Consider the following 11,992-nt stretch of genomic DNA (forward strand, 5'->3'; position numbering starts at 1 on the left):
TTTGTGGTTGAAAACATGTTTTTGGCCAAAACCCAGAAGTTAAAATGCTAATTTTGACAAAATTTCATAGAGATGTCAAACAGGGTTAGTGGTATGGGGTTTTTTTGTGCAGTGGGAAGGAGGTTCTAGTAAACTTTAATACTGTTTTTTCTTTATTATTTGCAGGAAACTTGTATTTAAAAAGATATTTTTACAAAAAAATTACATGCTGAAACAAAACCTATTTACAGACAGTATATAATTTGCTTTTAGGAGCAGTTTGGGGTGTGTAACCTACCTGCAGACAGCCATTCAACTGTTTAATAGCTGCTGTCTTCGTCCCTGTGGTGGATTAGAGGCTCATTCACTCAAGACCGAACTGTGATGGGGCGGGCTGGGATGTTACCCCTGGGCCACTGGCTGCCTATTGCTGTTATAATATATAATAAGACTGTGCATATAACCGTGTTCATAAAACACTGCAGCAATTTATGGATGCATCAAAATCCCCCTTGTTTCATATAAAGACACTCCCCTGTCTGTCATCTGCTCGGCTCTGAGCACCAGTGGGCGGGTCTGAACCGCTGAACCTGACGCATTAATGGGCTTGTGTCCGTAACAGGAGTCTGACCCGGTTGTGCCGAGACAGCAGGAACACGGTCGCTCTCTCACAGACTGTTACCTTCAAGTAAGCATGTTCACACACTTGGCACAGCGGCGAGCTGTCCACGCCCGCATGTGCATGCATGTAGCACCTTCTGCAACCTGCATAAAAATTCCACGCACATACGAGCTTAAACATTCACAGATGATAATTTAAACACAGGGGGACACACAACTGCCCAGCACCTGCCCATCCTTTCACAGACGCATACATACACATGCCCCGTCTCACACACACTCACTCACACACACATCTCAGGCTCTGTCTAGCCTGAGGGCTGATCAAAACCACCATATAAAAGCTGTCTTGGTTCCCAGAACATAGACGCTCTCCCTCTCTCCCCTGAGGCTCCTGAACCATCCTGCCCTGCCATCCTCCACATCTGAGGCAACCCAGAGATGAAACAGTAATTACTCACATATTGGGGTTACATGTCACATATCAAACAATATGGATTTGGCTGGTTGGGTGTGATCAGATATTGGCATCGTAATAAAGCGCCCCTCTCTGCATCGAGTTGCTCGGCTCAGAAATGCTCCCAAATAACGATCCTGTTACCATAGTGAATTATTCAAGTTTTAGGGTTTAATCAACATTTCATCAAACTATGTTTCCTTTACATTTCACGCTTTGTGTATTTTCTGTAATCCCGCCACCCACCGCCGACTCCGTGCCCATTTGTTTTCATCACAGGGATTGTTGAAGTCTCATCTTTTGCAAATGTGCTCACTATTTGGAGGAAGTACATTTTATCATACATACAGTAATGGAACTAAAAGCACAGAGGCACAGTCTGAGGTTATTTGGCTGCCATCCCCGTGCAATTTCAGTGGCATCATTGTCTGTACAGAGAGGACAATGGTGTCCTTTTTTGGATGGGAAGCACGCGCCACAAAATTTCAGCCTAAAGACACTGAATCATATTCAGTCATATCATTCTGAGTGAGTGAACGTGGAACATGGAAATCTAATCAGAAATGAAAGACAAATATAGATCTCATGACGAACATGTTTCATCGGCTGTAAACTCAGCAGGCAGTGCATGTCAACGCTCATTTTACATATGATGCCACAATAAGATCTACGGCAGGGAAAGTCAGCTCGCTTTGCCCGGGGGGCCTCTTTTCCAAAATGACAGCAGGCCAGGGGCCAGTTCATAAACAAACATTATTAATATTTATCAGTGTATATATAATAAATGAGCTGCCTGTTTTGAATCTTTTTGATATTTGCTATCCTCACTCATCTTTGCCAAGAGGCAAATCTGGTCCCAGCCTCACACAGGTCAGGTGTATCACAGCCCAGACACCAGAGGACAATGCTGGCTCGCTACGTTTCTGCAAACACATTCTCACTGAAAAACAGTCATGTAAGTTGACTATGCAAGTAGTTTATCATGACCCATACTTATGTTTATTGTAAGGCAGGGCAGACGAGTACGTATAACTGCAGCTGGAGCAGCTCCATGCCTCGCCCTCTAGCTACATGACTTGCCCACCATAACCTACACAACAGTCCACAATAAGCCCCCTCCACTCCTTGGCCCGGAAGCGGAAGTAAATGATTAGCTAGCTATGAAGTATTACACTAAAAGAGAGGTGGTTAAAGGTAATGGAAAGGGCTTCATCTCATGACTGATAAAGTGAATCACGTCTTCATGTATTATGAATTATGTAGGGAATTATTGCTACATCTGGCCTCATTTATTCACCACAGTGTTGCACTGTAGCAGGGTTCAGATAACCATCGCGTAGGTGATGGTCAGTACTTAATATTGAAATTTAAACACCACTAAATTCATGCATTGAAATTTTTACTTTGAAAAACCATGTATCCGAATGTATATATTCCTCGTTTCATTTCAAAAGCTGAATTTGAATTTTTTTTCAATGATCACAAATTCAGAATTAAAAATTCAAATTTCAGAATTTACTTTTAAAGCTATAGAGCGTAACTTCTACAGGTCCGTAAATGTCCGTTTCACCCAAGCCACTACTAGAGGAGATGACACAATGCTGATTAAGCCGATCGGCTCCTCTAACATCTCGCGGTACTTTTCAATATATATCATTTTAAGTATGCGTGTAGACCGGCGACATTCCCGCGCTGGCACACAGGAAATGCTTCCTCACAACAAGAAGGGAGGGGGAGGAAGAGCGTAGAGTGTCATAGCAAGAGGTAGAGCGCAGGTAGAAAGAGAAAGCAACATGGTGGAGAATCGGCTGAGACACGGTTCAGAAGTGGATCCTACCGCAAAGGCGAGTGTTACTCTGTGTACGGTGTGTGGCGACTGGCAAGTGTTACTCTGTGTACATGGAAGTGCCGCCAGTGCCGCCGGCTTATTAGTTGTAATAACGCATTATCTGCTGGGAGGCGACAGAAGTTACGCACTACAGCTTTAAAATTGATTTTTTGACTTAAATTTTTTGATCTGAATTTGACCAATTGAATTTGATTTCATTTCTTTTCTTTCTTTCTTTTGAAGTTGTAAAACTTGAATTTTTGAATCTGAATTCATATACACTGAAAAAAAGTATATTCAAATAAAATATTGCAAATCAAGACATTACATATTTTAGTTTCAAAGAGGCAAATTCATAAGAAAACTAATCAGAAATACGGTATATAGTATATATCACTTGTTTGTCTCCATAGTGAGTTCGTATAAAAAGCTGGTGTGTTAAGATGGAAGAACTCCCTATAGCGTGGGAGAGGTGGTGTATGGTTCAAACAATCACAGGACTTTTACCCAGGAGACCAGTGTCCGGGCCCCTACATCAGTGTTGCCTTTTTTAATAATAATGTAGTGTAGCATGCTAGTATATGTAGGAAGCACAGGACTTTCACAGGAAACTGGGGTTTGTGTCCCCTTTGAGTCAACATCGGCTTATTATTTTTAGACTTAGTTATTATTTTATAATTTTTTATGCACACTGTGTACACAAACTTTAGCAGAATAGCTGAATACACCTGATCGTGTTAACGATGCCCACAAATAAACACCCTGATCCAAATAGCATTGTCTGTATGTGGATAATTCAGCTCCCTGTAAAAACAGATAAGCAGGCGCTGGGTTAACAGCTCTTCTCCAACATGGCAAACGGCACCAGAGAAACACTGATTTGTAACATGAAACGGCTTTATTCAGCGTTCTTACAAGTTTCAGCTGGTTCCAACCTACAGTCGTCACAACTAGATGCCACTAAATCCTACTCACTGTAACGTCAATAGTTTTTTAAGGATCCATAATCCTATCAAATTGTCACAAGCTATAAAGTGCCACAAAAACAATATTTGAAAGAAACTAACACAAATTTGTTGAAGATTCTGTTTAATCTGTTCAATCCCAAATGATCTGAACTCAGATCAGTCACAAGGACATTTGCAAACAATTGACACATTTGCTCTGTCGAGCCTGTTGAGAAGTGAATCTCACAAAGGCCATAAAGTCACTGACCCCATCTGGAACGAGGTCAGAGTGCAGACACCTTCCCACCAAGGCCGCACTGTGATCATGAGTTTGGAAGAGAAAACAAACAGTTGTTCTTTTGTCTCCTCCTGTGCCCTTCATTCTACTTTGTGTAGAAAACAATTCACTTTAAACCAGACCGAAAATCCACAGTGTCTTCGAGCCGACTGTCGCCCGGCTTACACCTACATATTTAACAGACAGACATGAGAGTGGTATCGATTTTCTCATCTAACTCTTGGCAAGAAGGAGAATAAGTGCATTTTCCGAAATGTTATTTCTTTAGGATTCACAGCAATGCACATACAAATTCCTCCCACTCCTGAGTAAGGAAAAAATATAAGTGGCCTGTTTACTTGCATTTTCTCATTCATTTCTCTCCACATCCAGCTGCATTTGACACTAAGTGTACTGTATAGACCTGGAGGTAAAAATAGCAGCACTCTCAGCTGAAATCTTAATGGTCAGACCTTTGACTAAAGTCGAAAACAGATGCCTAAATGTGTTCTTCTCGCCGCTGCTCCCATCAGCTCCTGACAGCAGTTCTTACAGATAATCAGAATCCGCAATTAGACAGCGACGCGTTAACGTTCTGCCGCCTTGTTTACTGTAAAAAAGGAGAAATCTGCGTCAAACAGTGAACGAACCCCTGCTGGAGAGACAGAATGAGATTAGTGCTTTCTAATGAACGCATTAAAAAAACAGCAAATTAGAATATTGTCACTTTCAAATTCAAATCATGTTTTCTTTGTTGCTGTAAAATCAGCTTCTGATGAATGCTCATCACCGAGGTTATTAAAGTCTAAAGCTGTATTTCTGATGTAACTTTGCCACTTTCAGAACCACTACAGTCTGTCTCACAAAGAAAAATAAATACTGAATAAAAACTTTGAAATATTGTGGGGGTTTTTTGTTTGTTTTTTTCAGGAACGCTTCACTAGTAAGCCTGATTCATAGTAGGGCACTCCATGCTTTAAATGAGTGTCGCTTCAAAGAAATTTTATATTCTCAAAAAAAAAAGTGTTGCTTGACCTCTTCCTTTCATGTTGTGCACCTGGAGAATTTTGTTTTGTTGCGAATATGGTCATATTTTGTTGCACAATGCAGGCTGTTCTCAAGCACTTTTTGTACATATACCTGCGAAAAGTAATGTACCACAATTCGTATGACCACGTAATCAGGAAGGCTGTGGTCATTTGACTACTGAGGTGACAGGAGTAAAGAAGGAAGTAGTATAAAGAGCAAAGTTTAAGTAGAGCAGCAGGTTGGGGTGGTGGACAGGTAAAACAAGCGCAGGACTTTCTCCCAGGAGACCAAATGAACTTGAAGTTATTTCAAGGTACGTTTTCACAATGTTTCTTGTCCTAAACCTAACTAATGTAACTTTACTAAGTATAACACATGTTACGTTAGTTACGTTAACATGTCAATGACTGACCATGTTTTTTCTAAACCAAACCTACGTAACAGGATATTCCCCTGAGAAACCGAGTAAAAAAGTTGCATTTTCACAATGTTTCTTGGCCTATTTTATGTTAAGTATGTAACATGATGATGTTCGACCATGTTTCTTGCCCTAAACCTAACCTACATAACCTTACTTGTCTGAATCTAATCTATGCAGCTTTAGGTTAAGTATGTAACATGATGACGCCAAACCATGTTTCTTTTCATAAATGTAATCTATGTAACTTTACTTGCCAAAACCTAGCCTATGTAACTTTAGGTTAAGTAAGCAACGTCACGTTGCCCAAGCATTTTCTTTTCCTAAACCTAACCGACGTAACTTTACATTAAGTGTGTAACTTCACGTTAAGTACGTGACATGACAACGCCATTCGTAGCTAATTTGTTAGATATTACACGATACCGTTGTATGAGAATACATTGCGCAAAGTGATGGGGTCATCATGGTGAGCCTCTTTGACACATCTACTGGAGTTTTGTGTGTCTTGACGTAAGCAACAGCCGGTTGACCAGGTCATCAAAACAGTTGGCAGACTTCTGAAAACAGTGAAAGTGCATCTCCCCCCGCAGTCCTGCATTTTCACCCTGTTGTCACCTTTTGCTGATTTTCTGAAAATTCGTTTAAAATTTGCACCACATATGGACAGAAACCCAATTACTGATTTCATCAAGTCCCTCCATTATCAAATTGCAAAAGGAAACAAAGTAGCAGAAATAATGATACAAAACAAACATCTGTCAGATGGATATGTATACTAGGGCTGCTTCTGAAAGTTAAAGATCTGAATCATCAGTCGGAGACTCGTTAGTCATTTGAGATTCTTCAAGATGAACAGTCATCTTTTTTGCTGTTTTGGTTTTTGTTTTTTTAATTATCATTTCTGCTAGGGTTGGGTACCAAAACTTGGTACTTTTTGTACTTGGTACCAATTCACGTCTGTACTACCGAGTACCGATTCACTTAAAATGAATTTGTGCCAAATTTCGGTACCTGAGGTGGAGGCGGAGCGAGAGCGCATGACTCGCACCTCAGACTCAGCAACAATGGCGAGCCGAAAGCGGTCCATAGTCTGGCTGCACTTCATGCCAGTCGACAGAGACAGTGCTCGCTGCAATATTTGCGACGCAATGTGCAAGGCAGGCGGGGGAAACACTTCCAATTTAAGGAATTGTATTTATTTCTATTTAAATCTTTTTATTGAATTTTCAAAATAAATGCATGTGCAGACAAAAGTTAGTGTGCAGCACTGTTCCTAAATGTTCTCAATAAAATGTTGAAACTGAGAAGTTTAGACTTTAAAAAGTACTGAAATAAGGTACTGTTTGGTACCGGTACCGAATTCCAGGTTCAATTATGAACAGTACCCAACCCTAGTAGCTGCAGAGTGAGCACTCATCACTCTCACGCTGCTCTCCAGGACAGGCAGCTGCGGACCCAGAGGTATCGTGAGTCTGAGTGAGACGTATGCAGCTGCCTAGAGAAAAGGAGGCTTTGCGTGCTCAGACTCCGACGTTATCTTCTATCTTCTGCTTGGACGTGTTGAATTTACAGCTCATGGCAACTTGATATGATACAGCTTCTGGCTTTTGTTTGATAACTAGTGGCGGCAAGAAATGTTGCACATTTCTGATCTGCCGTTAGCATAGTTAGTATGTGTTATCTCGGACGCCTAACTTGTTTCATTTATTTTCTTATATGAGCATCACTGTCACCTGAATGTCCCGTCTCACCCCGTTCAAAGTCCAAACAGGAACAAATAGTCAAATATTTGTATTGAACAGGCAAAGCTGATTTACTGAGTTGGGTACAGCCCCAGCATTTACCTCCTGGGATGATATGATGTAACTAAACAAGAGGATATCATCTCGTTACCATGGAGATGACTGAAGCCTTTCACTGAAGCATAAATTGAAGAAGTTGCACAGCCCTTTAATTTCTGTCAAGTGACACTCTTCAAAAGTGTTGTGCACCCCACCATAACTCTTCACTCCACCCCTTCAGTTTGCTTTGTTCTAAACTGCACCTTCAGGCTTGCCTTTGCAAATTGCAGTTTTTACTTAACACAACGGTTAATTGCAGGCACATGCTCGAGTGGTCACGATGCCCATCAGAGGCAAAATGAGCCACAACAGCGCAACGTAGATTATTCTGGAATCAGCAGCAGCGTTGCCAGGCTCCCACTCTAAGCCCCCTGGTTGCAAACCAGAGCCGAGTCCATCTCTGGGGCCCTGGCACCAGATGGCAGAGCCAATAACAGAGCTGGGGAAAAAATGGCAAGGAGGAATGAGGAATAAAGAGAGGAAATGAGAAAAAAAAGTCAGAGATTGGGGAAAAAAAGAGAGGATGGAAAGCGCTCGGGTTCGGCCTGATCATTAGATTTCTAAAGTCAGACGGCTGTGGATGGATTTGCATAGCCTAGGGTTGGCAGTGGCCCACTTTCCCCTCGCTGTCTTTCTGAAAGACTGCCAGTGCATTCCATTATTTGTGTCAAGGCGGGTTCTGTGATGAAGAAAATAACAGTGCTGGCACATAGTCAGAGTTTACGGTCTCTCCCCTCCTGGTGCTCACTGTGACTGGCTGATTCCTGAATGCAACCCAGATATCTGCTGAGGAGGGAAGGCCGATGCCAAGCAGGGAGAGGCAGAGAACGCGAACTGCAGCGGGTGAGAGAAAGTGTAAGCGAGATGAAGGGAGAGAATGTGTGAGAGAATGAAAGAGATAGAGAGATCAGTGAAGGACACATACTTTCTACAGGCAGAGCTCGAGGCCTGGCTCGCTCTGAAGACTGAGGAAACCAGCTGGAGAGCAGCTCCCGCGGTTTAGACGGCTGTGAGACATTACCTCGCTATCTAGCTCCTGCGCTAACGGAATAGTGAGGACACACAGACAGGCATGAAGCGGGTGATGCTGGCTGAGGAGAAGAGACAGACTGCAGAGATGTGGAGGTTGCACAGAGCAATGGATTAAACAGATTATATATCATGTCAGGAAGATTATGAAGATGTACGAGACTCAACGTAGAATTTAAATGTCTGTAGGAAATGAAAAATACAGCTAAGTTAGCACATACAGAAGCATTGATAGCCCAGTTTCCACCAAACCCTTTCAGTACAGTACCTTTGGAGCCAAGAGTAACCCTTCAGACATGGTACCTAGACCCTCGGTCTGTTTAGTGTTTCCACCACAGACAGTCCTCTTAAATGTGTTGTCACTCACCACTTTCCTCATCAGTGGTGACACAGATGGAAGTCTGCACCTGGAGTGCAGTGAGAGTCTCTCTCCATGGGATACTTAAAAATAGCAGCTTTGTGCATTTAGTCCTTCTCAGGCAAGCTCAGGGGTTTAGTGTTGCTGGAGCCCACAGGAACAACGCTCTGCAACGCTTTTTTTCCCCAAAGTGGGAACTAGAATATATGCAGTCCAAACTGATATATGTTTGACACTTGAAGATCAACTCATTAAGTGTTGGTCATCCAAAAGAGACAATAAAAACTAATGGAACGGTCAAAGTTTTCATATTGAAATTTAAGGTGTGCTGATGGATTCACATCAACTCATGCACTGAGTTAGCCTGGAAATCCAGACCCAAATCTAGAAAGATTTAGGGTCTGGCTATGAGTAATGCAAATGGCACAACTCAAGGGGCAGCACCAAGCATGCATTTGAAAATATCACTGCACGCAATTGGATAACACTACGACCAATCAGAACAATACACGGGGTGACGTATCCAGAGCTTAGCTACCAGCGGAGCTAACTGGTAGATTAGACTCTTGCCGTATCCGGTCGGCAAAACAGCAAAAACGTCCTTCTTGCAAAGGAAAGATTCGAGCGCCGTCTTCTGTTCCTCTTTTAGAGAAAAAGCCAAGTCTAACTCGTTCATTGTAGCGGCCAAAGCCGTTTCAAACAACTGGTGTTCATCCGTAGCCATCTTGCAATGTTTACTGACTGATTCCGGACTTCGTCGTCGCAGCGCTGTCGTCATCTGTTTAGCTCGCCTCTGGCCCGCCTATATCAGATACACCGATGTGATTGGTGCAGCTCGGCTCCAACGGCATGGGTAATGAGCATCATTACTGATTGCCAGAGTGACTCGCTGAGCAAATTCAAATTGTGCTCTCGTGAGAACTTCCAGGGTAGCGTCATACAGTATCAGCTGGGATCATGAACGTCAACAAGAGTTGTACGCGATAATCCATTGTTTCATCTCATGCAGTGTGTCATAGTAGACGACAGCTGACGCCATGTCTGGGACGCCTCAAGACATGCCAACAGAAAGTCTTGCATGTTTGATTTTGTTTTTGTCTTTCCACAACTTCTTCTGTCACAGCCGTCACTCTGACCAATGGAAATTTCGGGCCGCTTTGAATGACAGGCTGTGTGCTGATAGTGTCCTCAGCTTCTCAGTCAGATCCACCCCTTACTCCTCCACAGCGCCAGCCTCTTGCTTAAATATATTTACTTCTGGCTCTAAGATGGCAATGGCCAAAATGCCAAACTCGAGGCTTCAGAATGGGAGTCCACAAACCAGTGGGTGACATCACATTAGCTATGTCCTTTATTTTTACAGGTTAGCACAGACACATGAGATTGGTATCTTCTTATCTAAACTCTGCAAGAAAATGAAAAGGTGCATTTCCCAAAATCATTCACAAACAGCAACAAAACATCTGTGCATCACAACCTTCCATCACACTTCTTCTCTACACAATGTACAGCTGCTCAACATGCGATATGAATATGAGTTAAATCAGAGCACTTTGAGGGAAGAGAGGACAGACTCCTCCTCAGTTTTGGTAAATGGAACAGGCTCAGTCAACCCTGCACTCGCCCTTGAACCTTAAGAAGGTATTTCAGTGGTAAAATTTGTTTAATGACTTGTATAATTGCAGAGCTGTTTTCCCTCTCACCTTTGAAAGACCCATTTTCCCAATAATCCATTCTAGGTTTGTTTTGCATTTAACATTGGCAAAAATGTTAAAAGAAAACAGGCCAGGCTTATGCACATTATCCACTAATCTTCATTTTGACAGGATAATGCCAGATTTAGGAAGTCTGGGTCTATCCAACCTCTTAGAGGCAAAGCCAGAACAGCAGTGATTTCCAACAAGATCCTTGTTAAATGACAGCTTGATGTGCGCCTCTGAATACACAAGTGACAAAAACCATTAAAAAAGCATCCAGTGCATTTCACTCACAACATTGTCATTCATGTGCTGCATTTCATCGCTCTCCTAAAGACGCCTTCTCAAACTTGTCAGGCAAAGTTACTTCTTTGAAAGAAAAAACATTTTTCCTACTTCAATTTGTATTGCCACCAGCAATTTTATAGTAGAATGAGCTCTTTTGTGAACCTAAAAAGCAATCATCATTTTGTATTTTTTGAAATTCTTGGCAGCCTCCACACCCTTCTCATGTGGATTGAAGACTGTGATCGGGCATTGTCAGGCACGTGTTGGCACTTTGTATGGGATTTTTATTTTTCTCCAACAGGATTAAAATGATCCATTATCAAGCATACATTGGGAGGATGAAATATCCAATGTTTATTCACAGCAGGAGATGATGAATGGCTCCTCCGATGGTCTCCTGTGTCAATCAGTCAGGTTGGCTCATTAGGTCAGCAGATTCTGAGCCACAGGGGGATGGTTATTCAAATCCCGAAAAATATGCAGAGACAGTGAAAACACCTTGTCCATGAATAACAATAGCCTCATCTTCTTCCTGTGAGGAATACAGCCACTGAGATACACAGAATATTAGAGACGCTGCTGAGATGGAGCTTTGGCTCCCAGTAAATAACGAGACATACATATTAAAATTATGGACATAAGAACAAAAGCGTGATATGTCAGTGGTGTGTTAATGCAGCACACACAAACACACACATGTTCAGCCTCACAAAAAACGAATAAGCCTCAGGTATACACTTTTAAGTATTTTAATAAGTATACGCCATCATGAAACGCACCGTCTGGCGGCAGTTTGTAATGTGCTACCGTACTATAAAAGCGAGAAAGTCATTGTAGGGCAGCAGAGAGGGGAGGTGGATGGGTCAAACACACTCAGAACTTTTACCCAGGAGGCCGCTGTTCATTTTCTGTGAAACTAAAAGTCAGTGGAGGTATTTAAAGGCGCTGTATGTAAGAATGTGGCCAAAACGGTTACTGCACTCAAATTCAAAATACTGCCGTGAGTCGTGTCCGCCCCCCCTCCTCTACAGATTGATTTGTTTGCCCACGGGCGGCTGCTGTGGCAGGGCCGCGTCGCCGCGTCCTTGATCTTCGGTTTTCCAGCGGACTGTTCGAGCAAGTCCGGCTTCTCTGCTGCTAATGCTGCTGTTGGGATACAGCTGAGGAGCCGGCTGCTAATGCTATGTACCGGGACACTGCTAATGCTGCTTGCTGTGCTG

Source organism: Epinephelus moara, chromosome 12 (genome assembly GCF_006386435.1).
Source record: "Epinephelus moara isolate mb chromosome 12, YSFRI_EMoa_1.0, whole genome shotgun sequence".
Lineage (NCBI taxonomy): Eukaryota > Metazoa > Chordata > Actinopteri > Perciformes > Serranidae > Epinephelus > Epinephelus moara.